Source organism: Panthera uncia, chromosome E3, assembly GCF_023721935.1.
Source record: "Panthera uncia isolate 11264 chromosome E3, Puncia_PCG_1.0, whole genome shotgun sequence".
Lineage (NCBI taxonomy): Eukaryota > Metazoa > Chordata > Mammalia > Carnivora > Felidae > Panthera > Panthera uncia.
The window spans coordinates 1,415,533-1,442,929 of NC_064815.1; positions in this window are offsets into that span (position 1 = coordinate 1,415,533).

A 27,397-nucleotide genomic window follows, 5' to 3' on the forward strand; every position below is an offset into this window, starting at 1 on the left:
CCAAAAGTTAAATTATGCAGTATCCAACAACAAGCAATCCCACAAGGCAAGACAGTTTTTATGGCCAAGAAAGAGCTACCTAGAGTCCCGTAGAGGCAACAGTTCATGTTGGATGTAAGAAACAGTCTGAGAAGACTTTTTGCAATAAGGGAGTTGGAATAACAATTTTGTCTGTGTTCTGCAGGCCCCCAGCTCCATGCTAAAACTTTAGAAATCTTTTTTGATGGCTTCATTGGGGTATTATCTGTATAATTTAAAATTCACTTATTTTTTTAAGTGTCCAGTGATTTTTAGTGAAATCACAGAGTTCTGCAACCATCACCAGGAAATAGTTTTAAAACATTTCCATCACCCTAAAAACAAACAAACAAACAAAACCTCCCTGAAGACCATTTTTGGTTAATCATCATTCCTACCCCTAGCTCCAGGCAACCACAAATCAATTTCTTTTGTCTATAATTTGCATTTTCTTGCTTTGTAGATACGTGGGACCACACAATCTAGAGTATTTTGTATCCAGCTTTTTTTTTTAACTTAATGATTCTGAGGTTCCTATTTTGTTCCTTTTTACTTCTGAAAAAGATTCCGTTATGTGGATAGACCACATCTCATTTCCAAGGCATCAGGTGACGGACACTGGATTGTTTCCACCTTCTGGCTGATAGGAATCACGCTGGTACACACATTCACATGCGGGTGTTTGTGTGGATATACGTTCTCCTTTCCCTCGAGTCACAACTTGGAAGTCAAATTGCCAGGACATATGGTAAACTAACATTTAACTATCTGAGAAACTGCCTGTCTCCAAAGTGGCTGTGTAATTTTGCACCCCCACCAGCAGCATCTCAGGTGCAATTTTTCCCACCTTATTTCTCTCCATGATCATGTGAGCTGTGTCAGGGAGGGATTCGATGAGGAAGAAGAGGTGCAGTGTGTGGCCTGAGGTTACACATCCCATAATTGCAGAGGCTGAGTTTTAACCCAGATTTGTCTGGGTTAAAGAAGACCATCTTCTTCCTCTCATGCAGTGGCCCCAGGATTTTGAGACACACTTTTAAGGAGGGCTTTGGAATGGGAGTTCAGAGGGAAACAAGGATTGGTTAATGACGTCTGCCAAGGACACAGGCTGGGAGACCCGTGGCCACTCTCCTGCGATTTGCAGCATTCTATGGGATTCTTCCCTTGACTCTGCATCATTGTTTAGACCAGATATAAGATTGAGTATAATTCACTTTTCAACTATTCTACCATGGGGAATGTTCCCTCACAATGAAACACTATGAAATTATGAAACTGCCCTGCGTTATAATTTGCTCTTTAATTCCTGTGTCTCCCACTGTGCTCAGAACCCCTGGTGGAAGGGTTTTCTGTTCTGCTCAGTGCACCTGCCCAACAGCAGAGGAGACGGCTAGGAAAGGTGCTCAGTGGATGTTACTTGGTCCAAAGATTGCAAGAATACACGTGAGCATAAAATTCGATTTCTCCTTCCCTTTTTAGAGAGGGTAAAGCCAAGAGATGCAGACTTAGAGTAATGTACCACATCCACAGGGCCAAAGAAAGATGGAAAGAAACCTCGAGTCCCCAAATTTCTTAATCATTGGGCTCCAGCTCACTTCTTGAGAGAAATTGGCCTCTGTCTGTTACTGTTAAGTGATTGATGTGGCCCGTTAGATTCCGCTGATGCTGGGCTGTGCTGACACAGAGGCATCCAGGATGCACGGCTCCCTCGTGGTTTATAATGAACAGACCAGTGTCTGCGTGCTGTGCAGAGAGGAAAACACTCCATGGAGGAGTTTTATGAAGCACTATTTAAACCAAAAAATTATAAGATAATATTTTGACCCAAGGCATTTGGTTGGTGGGGTGGCCTGCGAATATTGTATAATTATACAGTCAGCAAAGAAGGATGGATCATAGCGTCATTCATACAGCAGGATGATTGAGCCCATGGTGTCCCTGCCTTTACCTTTTCTCTCTCTCCCTCCCTCTCTCTCTGTGTCTCTGTCTCGGTCTCTTCTCTCTCTCAGAAAAAGTACCAAAGAAAACACGTTGCCAATAGTCAGTACCAAATGATGAAAGTGTGGTTCACCTTCTTCTTGTCCCCCCTGTGTTTTCAAATTTTCATAGTTTCGCCTTTGTAATTCATAAATGATCTGTGGGGAAGTTCCGTGAGGCTGTGTAGGTATCGTCTTCTCTATCAATCTTTCACCACTAATTTTAGCAGCCACTGGTGATTGTCTAAGTCTCTTATTCCTTCCCTGCTTATTATTTGTCAATTTAAGGTAAGAAAGAGCTTCTGATCTTCCCTATTAATTTATAGATATAGTTGTGGACTTATGGAGGTTTTCTTAATTCAATGAGTTATAATCCATTTCTGTCGTTATGTATTTCAACACTCAAATGGTCCCATATTTGGCCAGTTTAAAAGGTTTCCCCCTGTATCCCATGGGCAACGGGAAACATATTGCAGGACTTTAGGTACATGGGTGACACAGTCACATCTGCTTTTTGATAAGTTAGTGCAGCTGAGGCACAGAGAAGGGATTGGAAGATAGTATTTTTATGGAGGAATCAGCAAGCAAGAAGTGTAAGGAGCATTGGAGGATCACATTAGAGGTTCTCTAGCTCTATCCTTCTTGCCGTGTGTGTGTGTGTGTGTGTGTGTGTGTCTGTTGTGTGTGTGTGTGTGTGCACGCGTGTATCTTTGTTTTGTGTGTTTCTGTCTTATGTGTATGTGTGTGTGTGTGCGCGTGTGTCTGTATGTCTGTGTGGGTCTGTGTATGTGTGTGTGTCTGTGTGAGTGTTTGCACGGGTCTGTGTCTGTCTGTTTTTGTGGGGGTCTGTGTGGGAGTCTATGTGTGTCTGTGGACGTATGTCGGCCTGTGTGTGTATCTCTGTGTGTGGGGGTCTGTGTATGTGTGTCTGTGTGGGTCTGTGTGTGTGTTTGTGTCCCTGTGTGGGTCTCAGGATGTCTCTTTTATCTGGATATATAGTTTCCTTAACAGTGTGTACTTTTTCCCCAACAATTGTATCCTGATACCTTTGGAAATTCTCTGAAATACTTTTCCTTTTACTATGGTAATAAGCCTTCAAAACCATAATTGAATTCAGATATTAAATACTGTAAGCACTATCACTTAGCTTCTGATGAAAATGTGCATTATTGTGTTTGAAACGACGCACACACACGCACACACACATACACACAAAGCAGTGAATCAAAACAACATTTTTTTCTTCTTCTTCCTGTGAAGTCTTTGTGTAGAATAACTCAATCTCTTTTAGGCTGCATTCTCTGTGATGTGGGAAATGGAACCAGGGCCATTATGCGCCGATAAGATGTGGTTTCCAATTCTGCAGCACTGTGGGAATCTGCTCCATTGTGGGTTTTATCACCTTTGGATGCACCAAGTATTTCTAGCAGGGAGAGCTCGACTGTCATCATGGTGGGAGGCAGGTCCAGGGAGGAGACAGGAGAATTGGAGTGATCCATTCACTCACTCATTCAATCAAACAATACGTATTGATCTCACGGGCTGGACACACAGCTCATCAGATAAGAAGGACCCGGTCTGATTTCACAGAGTGCGCCCACACGGCTTCTGCTCTCAGGAGAGGTTTTCCTGTTGGTAAAAGTGACCTAACTTCACCAACCGTAGTTTCTGATCTGTGCAGCTCAGATGAGCCGGTAGGGTGATTTCAGACAAAATTGGGGCCATAGTCCAAGCTCCCTGCTGAGGGGAGGTAGTCAAATTGGTCAGCATTTCTTATCCTTCCCCAAGTGGTGTTTTCTTTTTTTTATCACACTATCTCAGGATGGTTGTCACTTATCCTCTTGGCTGATTCACGAGCTCTGTGCTGTGTTAGTAGTCCACTGGCCTTTGTAGATTTATGCTCTGGGTTAGGTAGGAAGTCCTGAACTTTCCAGTGCTGCATGTATAGCAAGTGGGTCATAAGATGCTAGAAGGTGGGAGGTGTTAGAGAGAAAAGAGACATTTCCAAGGCAAGCCATTTTATCCTTTCTCTTGATGTTTCCATTCTCCTCCCTCTCCATAGCATGTGGGTGGTTAAGTACAGGGTTGGGAGAGGGGTAGAATTTGGGGAACATGGTGAGTGTTCTCGTGAGTGGATGCCTTCTTGGAACCTCTGTCAGGCTTCTTCAAAATATATACTCAGAAAAAGACTTGAGAAGTTGTACTATCCCTCACGTAGTTTTTCTTGGAATAAAAATAGTACAATATTCCACATTAACCTCAGGGATCCAGAAGCTTACCTTTTCCAATCTCCCTTATCTGTGACTAAATCCTAGCCAGGGATGGAAGTGTCCTGAGGTCTTTTGGGAAGTTTCCCTAAAAGAAAGGAGCATGTTCATTCTCTGCCTTCTCTCCTTCTTGTGAGCTGGAATCGGATTATGAATGTAAGACTTCAGGAGACTCTCTGCTCCCATGAGGTCTGTATTCCAAGGATGGTGAAACACTGAATTAGGAAGGCCCTGGGTCTCTGAAACCATTCAGCTGCCCCATAAGTCTTAGCTTACCAAAGTCTGTGCTGTGCATGAGATGGAAATAAACGGATGCCCCTTCTTCCTTCTTTCCTTCTGTTTGTTGTTATATACAGCCAAACCTCTCAAAACATTCTTGTTTTCATGTTTTATTTTTGAAAGAGACATCACAAGCAGAGGATGGGTAGAGAGAGAGAGGGGGACAAAGGATCCGAAGCAGGCTCTACACTGACAGCAGTGAACCTGATGAGGGACTCGATCTCACCAACCCTGAGATCATGAACTGAGCTGAAGTCAGATGCAAAACCTGCTGAGCCACCCAGGTGCCCTCATTCTTATTTTAAAAAGAAATAGTCCCAAAGAGAGCATGTGACTTAACAAAGGTCCTAGGGACAAGGCTGTGGCTAGAATCTAGCTTTCCTGACCTGATATAACAGCTCTGCTGATAATCTCAAGTTGCCTCTTGTTCATCCTGGGTCAGGTGTAAAATCGGAAATGGTGGACAAGTAAGATATATATCATTGGGATTGGTGGAGGATCGCCGGCATGAAAAATAATGTCAAATAAATGGGTCTAATGGATTATGGATATTCTGGAACTAGTCGATACCCAAAAATTGGTAAATTTTTTTTCTCCTTCTATTTTTTTTTTAAGAATGAAGTAAGACAAATTGAAAAATTAATCCATCAGCCAATATTGATTTCCTTCAAAATGGCTGGCCTTAAACAATTACACCTACTGACTGGTTGATAGAACAAGTTTGCGTGTTGAAATGAAGTGGAATAACTTGGTTTTGGTAGAGTCCCAGAGGTGTGTATGTTGGTAAAGTTGAGTTCATAATATTGCTTTTAGAGAAAATTCCTTTAGAAGCTTGGTCTAGAGAAAGCAGGATCATAATAGCCCTGTTGGATGTGTACACACAATTAAGTGACTTTTCCTGCTGATTTGGTTTTCTTTTCATGCTGTGGTGACATTTCCTTCCTGCTGAAACATTCTGTTTTTAAAGCAAGGAATGCCTTGTAAAATGGGGTGATAGGTTGTGGCAAAGATTAATAGGTGAAAATATTGTAGCTGGTGTTGGTTGGCTCATTGCGAAACAATACAATTAATTGTTTTCTGATCAATACAATTAATTGTTTTATGATCGTTGGCATCTTGTTAGATACTTGCTTCTGGGGAAGCAAGTGTCTGACGGACTTGGAATGTGGGCTGGAGAACTCATCTCCAGAGTTCCCTGAAACACGGAGAGGGATGAGTGAGTTGAGTGGGAACCCATTCGGTTAAAATGTTACCTCTCTGAGAAAGCCCCTGTGCAAGCTTTGTTTATCTGACCTTCTCCATGCTGGCAGGCACCCTGGGAGTTTTACTGTTCGAATACGCATTGCAGTGTGGGATAGTAGCTCATTACAAGCCCACCTACAGGAATGGTTACTGGGCCCCCTCCCAGAGCTAGAATACTGCTGTAACTATTAAGTCTTCACCAGTACCATTATTATTGCTATTGTTACTGTCTTCTTATTATCATTATTTTGCAAATGTTGAGAGTCTTTCAGTGTCTTGCTCAAGGTCACGTGTCCAGTAAATACAAGAGGCAGAATTTAAACCTAGTTTTGTTTTTTTTTTTCCTATCTGGCTAATGACAATGAAAATTATGGAAATGAGGGGGGCTAAAGATTGGTATGTAGTTGAGAATTTCACAATGTGTGTCAAAAGCTTTGAAATTTGCACGGCTGTTAAGACAGTAGACCTTAAATGTCCTCTCCACCAAATACCCCCACACACACATGCATGCACACACACAAACTATGTGAGGTCATGAGTGTGTTAATTAACTTGATTGAAGTCATCATTTCACAAAGTATACTTATATTGAAACATACACCTTGAATGTATACAATTCTTGTCACCTGACCCTTAATAAAGCTGGGAGATAAAAGTGTGACTCAGAGAAAGTATTGGAAAATCCGTTTCATAAACTTTTGAGGGTATAGTTTATCCCGTTTCATGCTGTTCACTAGAAAAAACCTCTTCTATATGCAGCGTCTTTCAAGATGTTGATTGACACCTACCACTATGTGGCTACACTGAGAACAATCTTTTAAAGACACAAATATGAGGAATAATTTAATAGTCCTGAGTGCTGGCTGTAGCCACATGCTTATTAGTTTACAACGAATATAACCTGTGAATTTTCATTTCTATTTCTAGAAATTTATCCTGAGGAAACCACTGGAAATGTTATATTCCTCTTGAAGGGAGACAAGGAAGTATAGATGATATTTTACAGAAAGCAAGCAAGATTCAATTTTAAGTGTTAATTTTGCATTTGTTCAGTGGTGGTGATGGTGTTAGGAGCTCCAAAGAGCAGCTAGGATTCACTCTCGCCCGATGAAAGGTGACCTCTATAAGAAATGAAGTATTAGCAGTACAACTGAATTCTGAGTTTTCCTTGCTATGGATGTTCTTCAGAAGTCTTTGACTGCCTGTAATACAGTTTGTATATTAACTTCTCTTGGCTGTTTTGCCTGTGTGCCCGTGAAAATGTGGGAGGCTAACAGTTCCCCTAACGGGCTTTTCCAGATTTCCACTTCCCCCACGACCTTGAGCCATAGCTCCTAGCCCCACGTCAGCACCTCCCCGACCTTCATTTCTTCTCTTCTCACATTTCGCCTCCCCACAAAACCCAGTAATGAGGAACCCAGAGTAAAGTAATTAGACTGTATGTAACTTAGGGGGCTGCCAATTACACTGATGGAACTGAAGTCTTATTAGACTAATAAGGTTCTGTAAATTGGACCTAAAGCTCTTGGTTCTTGATGCTGTGAATATTCCATAGCGAAGTTGCCCAAGTATTTAAAACGAGTTCACCTAAGGATAAATGTTCACCTTGGACGAAGTGGAGTGAGTTTTGGAGTCAGAGATAAGTGGGTTCACACTCAAATTCTGCCACTTATCAGCTATTTGACCTCAGGCAAGCCATTTAACTTCTCAGAGTCTCCTGCTCTGTCTGTAAGATGGCAATATAAAATCCTACCCTCCCTGAAAAGATCGTGATAGCAGCTCACTGGTTTTAAGACTGTGCAACACTTGAATTTTACATGAGTTATCTTAGTATTCTTACCTTCATCATTATACTAAGTATAAACAACAATGAAAACTTGTGTAATTAGACGATGAGTGTTAGAAATCTCTCACAATCTTGGAAAGCTTTGGAGACAGACAGATCTACATGAGCTCAGCCCCAGTATTGACACTAATGATTTTCCTACTATTAACCTTGGTGTTTCTTTCTTTAAATCAGAATAATAATAACAGGAACGTTTATGACATGTGACATTGTCATGAAGATCAAATGAACTATTACATGAGAAGTATTTACCATGAGGCACCTGAGTGGCCCAGTCACTTAAGTAACCCAGTCATGATTTTGGCTCATGTCATGATCTCATGGTTCATGAGTCTGAGCCCCAATTTGGGCTCTGGGCTGAAAGCACAGAGCTGGCTTAGGGTTCTCTCCTTCTCTCTCTCTGCCCCTTCCCCACTGACACTCTCTCTCTCTCTCAAAATAAATAAATAAACAAACATCTTTAAAAAGTGTTTACCATGTGGCCTGGCTCATGAAAAGCCTTCCTATTATGGGTGCGACCCCTGTATTATTGCGATAATTGTGTTCAATTGTACTTTAAATTTATTGGCAATGCAAATTTTCCAATTCACAGTTGTCTAAATATACCAAAAAAAAAAAACATTTTTTAAGCCTACATTGGGACTGTGGGATTATTCTGTGTGTAATTCTGTGTATTAAGATTATTCTAGAAATAACTAAATCAAATTAGTTTAAGAGTAAGTTCTTTTCTCACATGATGATTGAATCCAGAGTCAGATTCTTACATATCTGGATCCAGGACTCCAAGCCTCATCAACAAAAGTCTCTTTTCATCTTTGATTATGTATCTCCAAGTGTACCTTAATACTCTGTGGGTGGAAAGTAACATTCTATCTTCCAATGCTCAAATCTTAGTCCCAGGAAAGACCCTGATTGGCTCTGCTTAAGCCCATTTTTAAAAAGTGTTGCTGTGTCTTTGATTTGCATTTTCTTGCTGATGAGTGATGTTTAGCACCATTTCATGCATCTGTTGGCCTTCTGTATGTCTTCTTTGGCAAAATGTCTATTCAGGTCCTCTACCTATTTTAATAAGATTGTTAGAGGGGAGGTGGGTGGGAAGAAGGTGAAATAGATAAAGGGGATTGAGAAGACCCTTATCTTGAGGAGCACTGATTAATGCATACAGTTGTTGAATCATTACATTGTATATCTGAAACTAATATAACGCTGTATGTTAGTTATACTCCAGTTTAAAAAACAACAAAAGTGCTGCTTTGTTAACCAGAGTTGCTGTCCTCATCTGTGGTGCTGAAGGCTCTCGCAGGCATCCTAGCCAAAGATCTCTAAATTGTCACATAGCTCATGGCCTTTGTGCTAATCAGCAAGACGGCCCCTTACCCTTATGATCAACAAACTCATATTTTATAATTTTTCTCTAACTGTATGTTTTGACAACAGTTTTTAGGAAGGGAATGGGATAGAACTTTTGGTATCTGTCTAGTGTTGAATTTTTCCTTCCTTAGGAAAGACTGAGAAATTTTAGTATAACCCGAGAACATCCATTTATTCTGCAAACACATTTTAACCATCTACTCTGGAGTGGGATGTGTTCTCCACTAGGGATTGAGGGTAACACTTGGCCGTGTAGGGCTTCCATGTCTAGAATGACAGAAGTTAGACAAATGATCAAAGTGGATTGTGGTAAGCGTTATGAGGGCAGTCAAGCAGAGGGACAGCTGAGGCTGCGTTTGTGGAGTCTGAGAAGTTTTTGGGAAGAGTGGCTCCATGATCTGGGTACCAGATGAGCAGAAGTCATCCTGTCTTTGAATGAAAACAGAGCTATTCCGTCTGGTTAGTTGCTCTCCAACTTGTGGCCTGGGGGGCCGATCTCAAGAGCAGCTTCTTCAGAGGTCTGTTGATCCTCTGGTACAGCCATCTCATGCTTGATCAAGATGGGCCCATCTGGGTAGGCAAAGAAGAAACAAAAGGGGGGAAATAAGGGAAAAGAAAATGAAAGAAAGAAAGAAAGAAAGAGGCAGGAACTTGTTTACTCAGTGTCTGTATCCCAATGAGAAGAGATTGAGCTGCCAATAATTGAGCGAGGCTCTCTGATGATATAGATTAAACCAGAAGGGCCAACAGTAAACAAGATGAACTTCAAAAGAGCAGCGTCTCCGCTCTCTGGGGACCTCCATTAGTGAGTCACCAGATAGGCAATTACTGTACAGTTCTTGTAATGACCAGGATCAAACACGAGCATTCTGCACAGTAGGCAGTCAGAAAGCAGCCAGACAAAAAACTGTGAAAATATGCCATTAAATCTTAATTATTCTTCAAAGGAAAACAAGCACGACTAGGGGGCAGAGAAGGAAGGAATATTCTGAGTCTTACTAATGCCTGGGGCTCAGGGCAATAGTACAGCTACTGTTTCAACTCTCATATTTACTTAAAACTGAGCATCTCATTCTGACTTGAGTTGGACGAGGGAATTCAGTTTATATAAGCACCCCAGTTTCTCTGACCCTCTATATCTTATTCTGGACTATATGGAGACTATGGTGTCAGACCGAGTTGGAACACAAAGTTTGAATAAAATTGGTTACTTTTTTTTTTATTATTAATGGCAAACATTTCACCATCCAGAGGTGACTATTGTGGACACTTAGATTCAAAGAAGTCTTTTAGCAACTTCAAAAATAATGTCCTCCAATCTATAATTCACAAGCATTAATTGTCATGCTAGCCATGTGTCATTTCCCCAAGGCATACATCTGAGATGTCCTTGATTGGTACGTGGAAACCATTGACATCCCAGACTCAATATGTGGTACTGGTTAAATGGAAGATTTAAAGAACTCAAAAAGTATTGATTTTGAATTCTGTGTGTGTGTGTGTGTGTGTGTGTGTGTGTGTGTGTGTGTGAGAAGAGGAGGGAGGGGGGAGAGAAACTGAGATTGTACAGAATATATAAATTTAAATCCTATTTCACTCCTTTACAACTAGGATTTTAAATATTCTGTAACTGTAAGTGTCCTCAAATGGAAATACAATGTGAAACGTACATATAATTTTAAATTTCCTAGTAGCCACATTAAAATAGGAAAAAAAACAGGTAAAATTAAGTTTAATAAGATGTTTTATTTAACCCAACATACCCAAAATATTTTCTTATCAAGGTAAAATGATCAATGACACATTTTACCTGTTTTTTGGGGGTTTTTTTGGTGTCATTTGAAATCCAGTATACATCCAGTCTTCCAGCACACCTAATTTTAAACTAGCTGCATCTCAAGTACACAGGAGGCTGATGGTTATCATACTGGACCATGCAAGGCTAGCCTGTGTTTCCAGTCCCATTCTGGGCCATTTCTACCCTGTGAACACTCATTTAAGAAAACCGCTGTGCATTGCATAGGTTCTAATGCAGTTTCTCACCAGCTTAGCAAAATGGACTTGACATCTAATGACTTGAGCGATGTCAGACTGTAAACAAAGAATCCTGTGGTACAGTCAGGCTTGAAAGCTCCACCCAAAAATGATGGCTGTGGTCTATGGGATCAGTGGGATCCTCTCCACGGGGGAATTAACAACTTGAGACAAAGGGAAATCACTTAAGTCTGTTTTAGTTCCCTCAGCCTCTGTCTTCTAATTCGGAGCACTCTGTGGGGAAAAGAGAGAAAGGGAGAGCAGTACTCCCAGGACATTCATGTGCATAACAATCACCAAGGTGCTCATGAAAATGTAGATTCCCTGGCCCTCCTCCCAGAGATTCTGATTCAGTTTGAGAGTATCTGTATTTGTAACAAGCCACCTTTCCAATTTTTAAAAAGTCGTTATAGAAGCAGCCAGTTGAGCTTTGAGTTGTTGGTTAACAACAATCCTTTATTCTCTGGGACCCACCATGTTCTCTTGTGATCCTTCATGGTTAAGGCAGGAGGGGGAGGAGGGGTCTCTGATCAGAACACTTAATTTCCCTCAATCATTCTATCCTCACCACACTAGGTACTTTCATTTACAATATGGAAAACATTTAGAAAGTTTGGATTATCCAGATTTAACCCCAACACATTTTCAACATTCCTTATTTGCCTACAGCTCCCATTATAAGCCTCAGGTAGTTGAATCAAGGGGTGCGATCCCTGCTCCAAAGCCATTTGTAGAAGACTGGACAGACCCCGCAAGAGAAGATGATTTCTCATAAGGTCTATGAGAAATGGTACAGATAAGAACCATGAAGGGAAAATCAGGGATGGTTTGGAAGCATTGTTTACATCCTCTTAGCTCTCCAACGGCCTCAGTAACCACAACATGACAATGAACATGAAAGCCTCATTCTTCCGCCTGTTCATTTCATCTACACATGATTCCTTAACCTGGCCAAAGACTTCTTCTGGAAGAAAATGAAATAATCAGGCCTCACTCTTGTTGTTCTCGTAACAAATAGTAGAAACTTGCATTTTATAAGGCACCCTCACCACAAATGGTTCATAATATCATGCATTGGTATATGATACAGAACTGAAAAACTATGAGGCTTGATGTGCTTAATGTTAACTTATTTTAGAAACTACTTCGCTAATTCGGGAAATAGTTCCACAAACGTTCTCTCTTCTGACCCTTGACACATTCCTGAGGTTGGCAACAACAAGTAACAGTAGATTAGGATGTGGAGACCCTTTATGTATGTTATGTGTAAAACCACAGAACTATTTGGTGTCACAGCCGAGGCGAGGATGCTGGTCTGTTACCTCATATGTAAGTCTTCTATCTCTTACTGCCACTTTCTCAAGGAGGATTAGATCCTCACAAACACCTGGGCTCGGTGTTATTTCTTAGATGTCTAACTTTGTCTAAAATGATGGTTTTGAGAAGAGATTCTGGCCTGACCACAGGGCTTCTGGAAATGGCTCTTGTGAGCAACAGTGAAGACAGCTCCTGAAGAATGTGTGTTTCAAATCTGTCTACAGAAATGAGTGGGAACCAGGAGCTGCGTTCCTCTTTCAAACCGTAGCTGGCCCGCCGGATAAGAAAAGAGAACACTTTCAATTATGCTGTTTGACTGCCGTGACAAGGGCTCCAAAGGAAAATGGCCCCTTTCTTTTCTTTTCTTTTCATCCCAACCTCAGTGACATCAAACCCTGATGAGTGTGAGCGTTGGCTTATGAAGGAGTCTGTAGGAAAGGTTGCGTAAGCCATGGCCTGATGAGAAGGGTGTATCCTACGATGGTGAATTTTCTTTGTCCTTGAAGATTAAAGCTGTCAAGGGAGCAGAAGGAATACTCCATAGAAAGCAGCAGGTTGATAGGTTACATGGGTACTTTCTCACCTTACCTCCTGGCCTCTGTGCTGTAGACCTCAGAGCTGGGATCATGTTCATGGGGCCAAGACTGTGGAGTGGGGCTTGAGTTTAAGCGCTCTCTTCTGTTTCACAACAAGCACAATGTCCTGCGCTCTCCAGTGGGTATGGTCAGTTTTTGCCGGTTCCATATTTGGCCGAGCAAAGCCAAGCCTAAATGCCTGAAGCCTACGTTGAAGTTAAGCCCCTGCTGGCTGCATTATCTCTGGGAAGCAGGTATGGCTCATCAACATGGGCTGTATCTCACAACAGTGTGTGTCTCCCTCACTTGGCAAGTGTGAACACGGAAACTGAGAGAACAAGTGACCCCTGTAAAATCACCTGGAGAGGAGTGAGGAAGTGATTCTCCTGTCTTCTGGGCATGTGTGGTTCTTTTCTCCCCTGTCAGTCATGCACCTTCCATCCCAGTGTTCATGCGCCTTTGTCTGGATGCTTGGAATATACCTCCAGTTCCTTTCCCAGACTTACACAGCTCCGAATAAGCTCCAGTCCATACCACCCCCCCCCCCCACCGCAGCTTCACCTTCTGTGTTTTCCCCTCTTTTTCTCTGCTCACTACCCCAAGCCATAATAGTAGTGGTAGTCTGTGTTTGTTCATTGAACACAAATGCTTCATCCTCAGAGCATTTTCCCTTCCGTTGTCTGCAATGCCCTTGCTCAGGCCCATTTATAACTGATGTCTTCCCATCCTTCAGACACTGGCTCAGAAGTCACCTCAGAGAGGCTTTCCCTGGTGGCTCTATCCAACGTTGTCCACACTGGCTATCACATCGCCCTGTTTTACTGTTCTCTTATTAGTGATCGACATCTGAAATAACTTTTTGACATGTGTGTTCAGTCAGTTTTCATGTTTGTTCCTCTCCCCACAGACTGAAATCCCTAGGAGTGTGTTATTCACCACTGAATCCCCAGTACCTAGAACGAGGTCTTTCAAATAAGAGGTATTCAATCCCTATATGCTGAATGAATTTAATAAATACATTGCACCTTTATTTGCATGTGATTATTTCCTGAAATCAAGAACATCTTTCACTTGGTATCTGTCTTAGTTGGTTTGGGCTGCTATAAAAGTATTTCATAAGACCAAGGGGCTTAAACAGTAGAAACGTGTTTCTTACTCTCCTGAAAGGTGGGAAGTCTGAGATTTGGGTGCTGGTGTGGTCAGGTTGTGCAGAGAGCTCTCTTCTTGGCTTTCAGGCATCCGTGGTGGGGAGAGAGTGACCCTCTTCTGTTCCTATTTTTATAAAGCCACTCTCCCATTAAGAGAGCTCCTTTCTTATGACCTCATCAGAACCTGTCCACCTCCAAAGTCTCCATTTCTGAAAAACATTGCATTGAGGGTTAGTATTTCAATGTAAGAATTTCAGGAGAACACAAAAAATGCAGTCTATCACAGTGTCCACCTGTTAGATGGTGGTGTTGCTTTTCATTGTATTTCTATAAATCTAAATACCTATATATCCGTCACTATACCTGTGAGTATGTGGACATCTAATTCTATCTCTGTCTGGGATTTACCTCTTTAGAACTATCTTATGAAGTCTTCAACCATTTTAGGAGTCGACACTCCACTCTTGACCGATTCCACTACTTACTGAACTCCAACACATAGCTGCTGTATTGACTTTTCAAACGAAACTAAATTTGAAATTTTAATAGTTTCCATTCTGGAACATTATGAGAATTGTGTAACAATTGTGGAATAGCTAGAGTCTTGTCTTCATGTTGTTAAGTCAAACTTAGGATCACCAGCATAGGAAAAGCTTTCATTCTCTGGATCATAAAATGTAAAACGACATGATTTGATTCCCATCACTTTTGTAGGGGAAGCAGTTTTTATGGGATTACAGGTACCTGCTCACTCGAGGAATCCTTCCCATTCTTTCCCTTCCTTCATTTTCTTCTTCCTTTTGTTCTCTGCCTTTTCTTCCCTTTCTTGTATCTCTCCACCCTTCTATCCCCTTTTTTCTGCTTAGGCAACAGGCTTCCTAAAGCACTAAATCTACAGTCTAAAATGAATGCATGCTCACATTCATCGATGGGTAAATGATTTTTGAAAAGCTCACTCTTCAAGGCAATTTCTAAAAGGAAATCCTCGCTTTCTCAATACAAAAATCACTCTCACCAGGCGGGCTTCAGAGATAAAGTGATCACTGTGCTCCCAATTATACAAGATGCTGTATTTTTACAAAGGAGCTTACCTTGGAGAATAGAATTATTCTTCTTTTCCCCCCTGAGTTAAATGTTGTTCTTGCAAAATGGCTATATTCTTCACTCAGGGCACATATAATTTCCCATGGTAACCCCAATAAATAAATACAGCTCCATCAGGAAGGAGGCAAAAGCCTGTGTAGTTTAATACTATCCGACTGACAGAGCACCCCAGATTACAAAACACAAGGAAAATAAATGACAAGTGAGGGTTCGAACAGGATAGCATTTGGTTCCTGCTATATGGAGGAATACTTGCCCTCAAGGAGAAAGCTCAGGGGTGCATTGTGATTGGACACCTGGTAGCAAATGCAGTTTTATGGGTGTTCTTGGGAAGGCAAAAAAGAACTCATTCCAGCCCTGCCTCCATGTGGACATGTTTTCCTTTTGTCTCCAAAAACCACACTCCCCTGTGCCATTTGGTAATGAATGCTCAGCTTCGTGACAAGAAGGCCAAAGAGCTTTGTTTTGTATCCACAGAGTTTGCAAAGAGATTAACGGGGTCTAAAGGAATAAAGAACATCTGGAAACATGGGCTTTGTGTTTTCCTTGAGTGTGTTTGAAAGCTGAACATTGGGGAGAGGACAACTGAATTTACTTTCACGTTGAAAAGCCTAGTACCTCTGTGATTCAAGCAGGTAGATAGGTTAGGATCGGCTTAGTCCCTACTGGCAGGACCAGAAGCCCCAGTGGTGACTGCTAGTATAATTTCTATTCCAGTCTTCTCCAATCTGAGTAGTACATGAAGGGGGTGGTAGGAAGATGCAGTCAGTGAGGCTTCATTTCAATCCAGCAATAACAGATTGGGAATTTGATATACACTAATCACTGTCCTAGGTGCTCTGGGGAACAACATTAATATTGTATGTTAAGGATGTAGAGGGAGAGAGATCTTTGCACGGTATTGGTAAATAAATGTTAACCATCATATTTTACTTTTTTGATTTATATGACTATCTCCTCCACCAGAATGTAAATTCTTGAAGACAGGGATTTGGGATTTGGGATTTGGGGTAGAAGGGTTAGTATGTTCACTGTTGTGTCCCATTTACTAGAACATAGTAAGTAAGCGCTTAGTAAATTATTGTCAAATCTGAAATAGACAAGTGTGAAAACTCAACAATAGGAGAATAACCAACTAAAAAAAATGAGCTGAAGACCTTAACAGATACCTCACTGAAGAAGACATACAGATGGCAAATAAGCATATGAGAAGATGCTCAACATCATATGTCATCAGAGAAATGCAAATTCAAATGATGAGATGCCATCACGCATCTGTTAGAATGGTCCAAATCTTCAACATAGACAACAGCAAGTGTTGGCAAGGATGTGGCCAACATTCACTGGCACTTTCATTCATTGCTGGTGGGGACGCAAAACATCACAGTCACTTGAGAAGACAGGTGGTTTCTTACAAAACTAAACATATTCTTTCCTTACCATCCAACAATCTCGCTCCTTGGCATACACTCAAAGGAGCTAAAAACTTACATCCACACAAAAATCCACACATACATGTTTATAGCAGTGCCATTGATTGCCCAAACTTTGGAGCTACCATGATATCCTTCAGTAGGTGAATGGATAAATGAGCTGTGGTATATCCAGGCAATGAAAAATTATTCAGCACTAAAGAATAATGCATTACCAAGCCATGAAAAGACACAGAGGAAACTTAAATGCATATTACTAAGTGAAAGAAGCTAATCTGAAAAGGCAACCTACTGCATGGCTCCAACTATATGACATTCTGGAAAACACAAAACTATGGACACAGTAAAAAGATCAGTGGTTTCCAGGAATTTCAGGAGCAGGGATGAATAGGTAGAGTACAGAGGACTTTTAGGGCTGTGAAAATAATCTGTATGATAAGATATTGATGGACACGTGTTATGATACATTTGTCTAAACCCATAGAATACACACCACCAAGAATGAACCTTCATGTAAACTGTGAACTTTGGGTGATGATGATGTGTCCGTGTAAGTTCATCATTTACAGCAAATGTGCTACTCTGGTGAGAATGTTGATCGTAGGGGAGATGGTGCATGTATGGGAGCAGGAAGTATATGTAGAAAATCTCTGTAATTCCCCCTCAATTTTTCTGTAAACCTAAAACTTCTCAAAAAAAATAGTCTTACTAAAAACAAACAGGCAATCACACAGATAATTGTTGAATGAAAGAATTCATGAAGTAGATAAAAAAGCTAGCATGGAGATTCAAGGACAGGACTGTTCCAATAAATAGACTCTAGGAGAAATGGTATTTGAGCCTGGCCTTAATTGATGAAACAACTTTTTTTTTTTAATTTATAAAGTTGGTGTCATAACATTAATTAACTTTTGGGAAAGGAAGGACAAGTGTACAGGCAGTGATTTCATTTCCACAGAACCTCAAGTATTACTTGTGAATTCTTTCTTTTTTTCCACATGTGGTTTCCCTGTGCTTCCATGAAACCTTGCTTCTTTCAATTATTATGCAAGTCTTCTTGTTGGTATGCATGCAGTATTATTATTATGTATTATTTTCAGTAAAAGTGTGAGATCTTCCATCAAGTCAGCCAAACCATGAATCACTCAAATATTCAATTACTTGGATTTTAAAAAGACAGCTGAATAAGCAAAGAGAGGGCAGATGAGCAAAGAACATAGGTGGAGCCATGGGGACACATGGGCATGAAAGAAAACAGGAAGGTCTTAGATGTTTGTATTGCAAGCTCTTTTGTGGCCTCGGGAATCCATTAACATTGGCAGTGGGAAGGCTGTGACTGTTCCTTGAGGATGTAGTTTTTGACCAAAAGGAGAATAAGAAAGAATGCAAGTAAAAACTTAGCAAATGGGATCAGTGTAGAAGTGATTGTCTTACAAGAAGCTCATATGCCACAAGGCAAAAAAAAAAAAGGTCTCTAATTTGGAGCCCCCAAGGCCATTTGACTCATGGCCATGTTATCCTCAAGCAGAACATCATACATGCTTAATTAGCTTTTGCTTTGGCATACACATTTGACACCTATTGTTCTCTTAGCAGAAAGTGACTTCAGGTCCTGCCTGGCCTTGCTGCTGAGCCTGGGGAATAATAATGTGGCTTCCTTCCCTCCCCTCCAGCCTGATGGAGACTTTTTGTCAAAGCACGATCTGGGGGGCAAAGATTCCCCCTTGCCTGTCTTCCTAGAAGCCCTGGCAGATGAATTCCAACACTCTGGTGAAAGTTTGGAACAACTCACGGGTATTGGGATGTAAACGAATGCCCTAACCACTCCCCAGTCACTCTTGTTTATTAATTCTGTCCACGTGGGTACGTTCCTGGGTGTCCTCCTCTGTAGCAACAATGAGCAACAACCATAAAGAATCCCATGATATTTGTTTCTCTTAAAAAACTGTTTTAGAAGCTCCAAACCAAAACTTAAAAGGGGACCATAGCATCTTTTCATATTCATTTCCTACTCAAAGTTGCACAACAACTTATATGCTACTTCCTCAGGAAAATGCCCCAACACTTCCTTTCATTCAGTCTGCTTTTAGATTCCTCTTCTCCAGGTCCCTGAGGTTACTTGTACACAGAACCAAAGACAGTGAGATCTATTGCATATTTGCAGATCTCCCCTTCCCACTGAAGAACAGGATCCCAAGGGTGAGGCCTGTCCCGAGAGGCCTCCTGGGCCGTCCTGGTAAATACTACATAGCAGTTGAAGGGGAGCAGAAAATACCACACCCAAATGTACCGCTTTCCTATGTGGATTATTGATCAAAAACCAGCAGGCTCAGAAAAAAAAATGTTATTCTTCCTTAACCACCTAAAATAATTTAGATAGGGGGAAAAGAGCTATTACCAGGGATAACTTTTTTTTTTTTTTAATCTGAAAGACCTGTCTACATGCCAGGGCAAACTTCTGATTGCTAAACATCTGTTCTTCTTATCATTCTGTGAATCACCCTCTTGCCCTTTGAAGCCCCAGGCTCCTAGCCCATTCCTTAGCTCAGGATGGCATATAACCCTCAACCGCCCAGCTTGCTTTTCGGTCTCATATTTTTATGTACAAAAATAAATTTATTTTTCTCCTGTTAAACTGTCTTATGTCAATTTAATTACTAGACCAAAGAACCTAGAAAGTAAGAAGGAAAAAATTTCCACCCCTACACACCGATCAGTAAATGTTTATGGCATCGAACTACTAAATTGATATGTGAGTACCTGTCTCTCATTCTTGGCAAAGGGTTATGCTGCTGGAGCATTCTCATGGGTATTCGCTAATGGAATTTTAGATGGTTCTGAAAGGTACCAGAATATTCCACCCCAAAATATGCCTTTGTCAGATTTTGAGCTAAAGTCTACTGAGAGCAAGAAGACACAGTAAAAATTCTTTATCTCCCCCTAACAGCCTAAAAATAGAATATAGATTTCCCCTTATGTAAAGTAAATTTACACATATGAAGGAAATTTCCATTTGAAAGATGTCTCTGTACAAGGAAGAGAGTTAGTAAGAGACAACCCATCACCTGAAAGTTTCCTTTAACAAGACAACCCTTATTTACCACACATTTCCTCTACTCCCTCCCCTTCTCATGACTTGCCTCCCCACCCACAAACCCAAAACCCTTTTCCTTTGTTCAGCCTAAGATGACAGATGATTCTTGAACAACTTGAGTTTGAACTGCATGGGTCCACTTATGTACAGATTTTTTTCGATATGGTACTGTAAATGTGTTTTCTCTTCCTTGTGATTTTCTTAATAACGTGTTATTTTCTCTAGCTTACTTTATTGTAAGAATCCAGTACCTAATATATATAACACGCAAAGTATGTGTTAATCGACTGTGTTATTGGTAAGGCTTTCCGTCAACAGGAGGTTATTAGTAGTAACGGAAAGACAGAAGTTATGTGTGGATTTTCAACTGGGTGGAAGTTGGTACCTATAACCCCTACATTGTTCAATGGTTAACATATGTTTATATAGCCAACAATCTGGCTATTTCCTTCAGCCCTCTTTGTTTCTTTACCAACTCCCATGCATATATATGTAATCAGAATTTTTTTTCTCATTAATCTGTCTTTTATCAGTTTGATTTCTGAGCCCTGGACATTGAAACTAGGTGGGTGCAAGGGAAAATATTTTTCTCTCCTACACCTCTAATTTATGTTTTGTAATGCAGTTCTTAGCCCATTGTTTGGTTTTCAAGGTAACCAGTGATGTGTTCTCTGTGATCTATAACAAGTATCTTCCCCATCTTAGGTCCCAGATTCCTCATTTATTTTTGGATGGAATGGAGGAAATAACTAAAATAGTCTTTCAAGAGTAAAGAGACCTACTGGGATCATTTATAAGTGAATATTGCTTTATAAACTCTTGTAAACATGGAACATTCTTAGACACCTAGTGGTAGCCAGTCAGTAACTATGAAGTAAATCCATTCAAAGTGCCCTGCCTGGGAAAATTTCATGAACATTTTCCTATATCTTATGGTCTTATATACCAGGGGTGGAATAGAACATCCTGTAAGCTGGTCACTTCTTTTTGTAAATAAAGTTTTATTGGAGCACAGCCACACCTCTTGGTCTATGTATTGCCTATGGCTACTTTCATTCGACAGAGGTAGAGTTGAGTAGTTGCCCCATAGTAGACTAGATTGCCCGATAAGCCTAAAATATTTATTTTCTGATCCTTTTGGAAAAAAGTTTGCTGACTCCTGTTCTATTCCATTACTATTGTTGTTGTAAAGGTCCTGGACTTACTCAATTCAAATACTTTGTCAAAACTTGGACAAAGATTACTGGGTGTCCTACGTAGGGTACTCTTCTGGGTTATGTCTGGTTTCACGGTCTTTGAGCTCTTTTTCAATTCTGTAAGTTGCAGAAAACGGATAGTAATGCAAAAGATTCTTATCCATTGAAAAGCAAAAGAACTGTGTCCAGCGAAATGCGATTGATTTTTGCACTATGGATATTGACTAGTTTGACTTCCAGGTTTGAGTCTATTTGTAAATTCATTTCAATGTTCTTGGTTGCTAGTAAAATTATAATAGGTTGAATTTTCCTTTGTAACATCTTACTGGCTCCTTCGTTAATTAACAAGATAAATATAAAATCTTTGACACATCCATTTTACATCTATATGTGTGTCATGATTTGACTTCATGAAAAGTGTGTTTGTAGGAACATGTATATTATACATGTACACAACTAAAATCCTATGCTGCATCAGGAAGTTGAGAACCAGGGTTAAGAGGTAAGTCCTGAATTAGATTGTTTACTTTGTCTCCTGACCACACTATTAATTAGGTGTTCGGGGCCAGGCACATCATTTGACATATTGGAACCTCCATTTTCTCCTATGTAATATGGTTATTAAAATAATTCCTACCTCGTATGGTTGTATGAGGATTAGATGCCATAAACCATGTATACTATCTAGCATTCAGGAAACAACATGGCAACATTAACTACTATTGTGTCATTGTAGTCATAAATGCCATTTTCATTCATTAGGTGAAGCAAATTTTCATTTTCCACATGAAGGTCCCTTCTGCCAGCTGCTGCTTGCAGCCCCACTGGCCTGGTGTGGACTCTTCTAAAGACAGAATTTGAGATAAGTCTTGGAGCGGATAGTTTTTGTACAGGAGATCCTGGAAAGCAGGAATGAAAAAGCAGACTGAGATATGGAGAGAAGAAAAAGGAAAAGGATGCCTTTTTCTTCCACCTGGGTACCGCTGTGGGAGGCTGGAGCTCGGTCGTCTGCATGACATGCCTCAGAATTGTCTCTCTAAAGACAAGAGACTGAGACATTAGCCATCAGCATCCATGGCTCTTTGGTTAAAGGTGTTACCCAGGGGAATCAACTTGTCCATAAGTCCGGGCTCCCTGGATTGAGGGCTGGACAAGCTCCTGTGATGTTGCAGTAATCCTCGAGGAAAAGCCAAGAGCTTGAGGAGGATGCTGTTGGCGTGCTCGGGAACCATCCATGACTGTGGATGCATTGGCCACTCAGAGACAGCACTCAGAGGATGACAAGTGCTCACAAGCAGCTGTGAATAGATAAGCCATTGAAAGTAGATAACCAATCCCTGACCCTCTCACACTGCAGCTAGACGCTCTGGGTCTCCACACCTTTCAAAGCGACAAGGAGGGCAAAGGGTGTGAGCACAAGCAGCCATGTCAGGAGTCACCTGGTGGAATAAGGGAAGGAAGTCAATTCTTGCTTTGGTGGTGAGGCAAGAAAATCTCTCCATACCTGCTCTAGAGACCTAACCAGCTCCAGGATAGACACTTGAGAGAAAACAATTGGGCCTTCTGATTTCTCCCCTGTGGAAGACTTTAAGGAAAGCCTTAGGGAATAATGGTGCCCTGGCTCAACCTCCCGAGTAGGCCAGAACTCTAGGAGGAGAGCTGGCTGGGTTCTCTCTTCTTTGACGTTGCTTACATCTAGGGAAAACACACACTTAAAACATAGCTGCTTCTTCTCTTACAACTTGTCAGGTTATTGGTCTGAAATCTGCATTTTAAAGGGTGACCTTTGACATTCAGATGTAAACATAATGCACCACCGCTCCTGGAGAGCTGCTGCTATAGTTCAGCCATTTTTACTAATCCTCTGCTAGACTCTGTGCATGTATTATCTCGACGCTTCACAACAAAGGCAAAATTAGACAGTAAAAAAGATCAGTGGTTGCCATGGATCTGGTGGGAGGCAGGCAGGGATGAACAGGCGGAGAACAGATTTTTAGGGAAGCAAAACTGTTCCGTATTGGGATGGCGGATGTTACAGATTTGTCAAAATCCATGGGACTACCTAACACAAAGAGTGAGCGCTAATGGAAACTATGGACTCTCGCTAGTAATATATTGATACTGCTTCATCAATCACGACAAATAGAACACACTCCTGCAAGATGTTAATAATAGGGGCAACTATCGAAGGAGGGAGAGGGGCATGTGGGGACGTTATACTTTCCACACAATCCTTCTGTCATCCATAACTGCTGAAAAACTAAAATCCATTCATGAAAAGAAAACTTTTGGAACAAATCCTTGCAGGTGGTCATTAGAACCGGGTTACAGAGGAGGAAAGAAAGGTTCTTGGGGCCAGATGCTTTTAATGGCATCACAGGGACGGGCACCCTGCTCGCTGTGGCTCCGAAGCCCATGTTCCTGTCATCTTGCCTTCTCCCTTTCTTCGTCACTGGCCTCCTGCCTCCCTGTTCGGTGCTCTCTCTCCTCCGTTGCAAGTTGCCTTTGCTCTTCACCCTGTCTACCATTTTGACACGGCCCCGGCCCCATGGGTCACCCCGCCAGAACTTCTGCCGTCAGGCTCTCCAGGAGAACCAGCTTATCAACCTGAAGCTTTCTAATGAGTCTGTGAAGTGTCATCAATCCTCAGTCCCCATTTTGCTGAGGCATCTCAGTGCTGTGATGTATGGATCAATCTAAGTGCTTCTGGTCTTTGAAGGGTCTGGTCCAGGGGCAGCCTTGGGAATCCAGTTACCCTTTTGCTAATGTATAATTTAGCTGACACAACCCTGCCGCTGTTTTATTTGTCTCAAATGAATGTCAATTGGTACAGAGGACAAGGCATTCGGGAGCTAAATTAACTAAATCATCGCATGAATTAGTTCAGCTGCACTGAAATATAACACCCATGTCTCACCCCACTTTTGTTCTTTTTTTTTTTTTTTACAAAGAGCCTCCCCCCCAACCCTCAGCATGTTCCTACACCCTCTCTCAGTCCCACACCTCAAAATAATTTACTCTAGACGGCGAAGCACAGCTAGGAGTGTAGCGCTCCAAATATATAAATAATAATGAGAACCTTTAATAAAATGAGATGTAAGTTATGCAGTAGACATCAATTACAATGGATTTTAAAGGTTTTGATCTAGAACCCGGGTGGTGTTACATTTAGACTAATAACTGTAAGCATGATTTATGTGTTTGCAACCAAAATGGTTTCAGTGCCTCGATATATGTCCAAGTAAAATTTATAGTCAGCCTCAGAATGTATAAATAATGAATAGCCATATGTCATCACACATTTAAAAATGTGACTCCTTCTGCAGTAGCAATGGGGTAAAATGAATTAAAATCTTAAGTTCATTGGGAACCAACGTATTTGGGAGCACTTTAAGAAATGTGCACAAATGTAAACACTGATACATATATATACATACACACACACACACACATACGCTTTTTTTTTTAACCAAGTCAGAGAAAAATGGCTGTTATAAAAATGACAGACACTCTTGGGAAATCGCAGGCGTCATCAAATTAAATAATAGCATGAGAAAGAAGTGGGGAACTGACTTGGATGGAAAGCAAAGGAAAGATGCCAGGCGGGAACTTTTCTGACTCTGCTATTCCCTCCGGTTACTACAAAGGCCTCTTAAGTGGCCCAAACAAGCAAAAAAAGTTGAAATGGCATTCTGCCTTACCGTATCCCATGAAGTTCACCTAAGACTTACAGTGCTTAGAGAGTCGCCAGTGACAAAGGCTGAAAAGCCCACTCATAGATTCTGGAAATTCCTTGGGAAATTCGCACACCACACTAAGGATCAGCCTCTTCGTCTAGAAATAGGATGGTAAGGTCCATTAGACAGAGTTGGCAGGAGAGCTTAGAACTAGGAATGAAAGTCGTGAAAGCAGCTAGTATAGTGCCAGGCACGGGCAGTTGGGCCTCAGCAGATGTCAGTTGTGTCTGTTCTTCATACCTCCCTTGGTGGATGGTGCGTTTTGGGGGAGGCATGAACCATGATGTGTTCATCTTCCCATGTGGGATGCGTAGAAAAGTTCTAGCATGTAGTAAATATTAATGCATCCTTGCTGAATTAATCAATGAGTCCGTGAACATGTTTCCATGGCTCTGACAGCCATGTGGAAATCCAAATGTCAGAAAGAGTTACAAGGCAAGTATCTATCTGAGTTGGTCAGGGGAAATTCGGTGGTCCTCCTTCATAAATTCATAGAAAATCAAAGCTTGCTTCCTTCCTCAAACTCTGATGCAATGCCACAGTTCAGTCTTTGGCAATCAGAATGTTTTGTAAAAATCTATTCTTCACCTCTGTAGGTTCTCAAATATGCTGATGATCATGTACTCTTCTGACTTCAAGTTCTCATAAATGCAGGAGTCTAAAGGGATATGATTTAGTAATGATTATTGTAAGGGGTCTGGTGTTTCCTCCTCTCTCTTTCCGCTAAATGGTCTCCAACTGCTATGTTGTGATTTCTTCTCTTGATTTTAACGGTCTCTGTTACTTCCCTCAAATTTAATTTCCAATTCCTACTGCTTCCTGTCTTACCTTTCCTTGGTCCTCATAATTGTTATTGTAGAACTGGAACCCTGGTAATCACGTGTTTTAGCTATAATACACTATGCCAAATGCATTGGTTTGAACCAATTCATCAATAGCTCTCATGGTTCTATATGTTACTGGAATGGATGGTTTTCACACAGGCCTGTGTCCTGTGCTTCTAGTTAAATGACTGGAGTTACCTGAAGGTTCAAGGGGGCTGAACATCCAAAATAGCTCATCACATGGCTCACAATTGAGGCTGGATGCTGAATTGGGTCTGTGGATGGGAGAAACAACACATGGCTTCTCCTTGCAGCTTGAGCTTCCCATACAGCTTTGCAGAAAGAGTAGCCTGGTAGCAAACATCCCCAAAGACCCAGGTAGAAGCTGTAAGCCATCTACGGCCTACCCTGCATCACTTCTGCCTCATTCTATTGGCCAAATATGGGAGGAGACAACACAGGGGTCAAATATTGGGAGGCATGGTTCACTGGGGGCCATCTTTGGAGACTGGATCCCACATTAGTTGTTAAAATTGAGTCTAGAGCATTCACTGGGAGATCTGTTAAGGCCTTGCAGAAAAAAAAGTTGCTGAGTTTTAGTGCATAGAATTATGGCTTGCCTCTTGACTTTGAAGACCCTTTTGTCCTACCATTTAACTTTCTGATGATTTGCCTATCAAAGATTGTCATTTATGTACACGATAGTATTATTCACATGATATATGGGTAAGTGGGTATTTTTGGAGTGAATTGACTGTTAGATACAGACTGTTCATGTATCTTATGTTTGTTTCCGTGACGGGAATTAATTTTTGCTGACTCAAATCATGGTTTCTATAGGTTAGATTTTGGAGTAGAGAATGTGTCTGTTTTATGCATGAGGATTGGAGATAAAATAGAACTTCATTTAGAAATTCTTTTAAGCATTTATTCCCATAGGACCAAGTAACTCCTCAGTGCAGTAAAAGAAAACAAATTATCCCTCCTGCGGGCATCATTGTGTGATCACTTTCTTTCTTGCTTGATTTTTTACATGTTTATTTTGGGAGACAGCATGAGAAGGGAAGGTCAGAGAAAGGGGGCACGAGAGAGAATCCCAAGCAGGCTCCACACTGTTAGTGCAGAACCTGACATGGGGCTCGAACTCACGAACTGTGAGATCATAACCTGAGCTGAAATCAAGAGTCAGAGGCTTAACCGATTGAGCCACCCAGGCACCCCTATTGTGTGGTCACTTTCAAGGTTTGCTGCCTTGGGGTAGACACTTCGAATTCTCTGAGCCTTCATTTCTTTATCTGTAAAATGGGAAAAATAAATCTATTCTCAAAATGTGATCAGGAAGCTTTAAAAAGAAAATGTAAAGCCAGTGCTTAGTTTAGTGCCTAACACATTGTAAATTAATTACAAAAGAGAATTCTCTTCCCATCTGCACCCCAAGAAACATATGTGGAGTGTGTGTGTGTGTGTGTGTGTGTGTGTGTGTGTGTGTCTTCCATTAACCTCATCCTATTGTCTTGAAGACTGCAGGTGTTTCTGGTCCTGTTGACTAGGAAGACACCTGTATTAATATATGTCCTGTCCTGCCTGGGGAGAGACGCATAACCAAACTGAGTGATTTGAGGAGCTTTCAGAAAAGGGGCTAGTAACAAAACTCAGGGCAGGGCTAGGAAACACTACGCAGTATACTGCAGTATCCCTGGGTGGAGGGACAGGTAACAGTGTGAAGGAAGGGGATCCTGGAACAAGGTCTGCAGCCTTCAGTAAAGAGTCACAATAAGGCTTAGAGACCTGGAAGGAAGGGTGCAGGAGACTGGTGATCCAGCTGTGTTGTTCTCCTTCCCCCTAATTTAGCTGACACTTCTCATCCAATGACCCAGCTCTGAAACCCAAAGACAAGGGCAAGCTCTAGTCCATGCAGACCAGCCTTCACCAAACA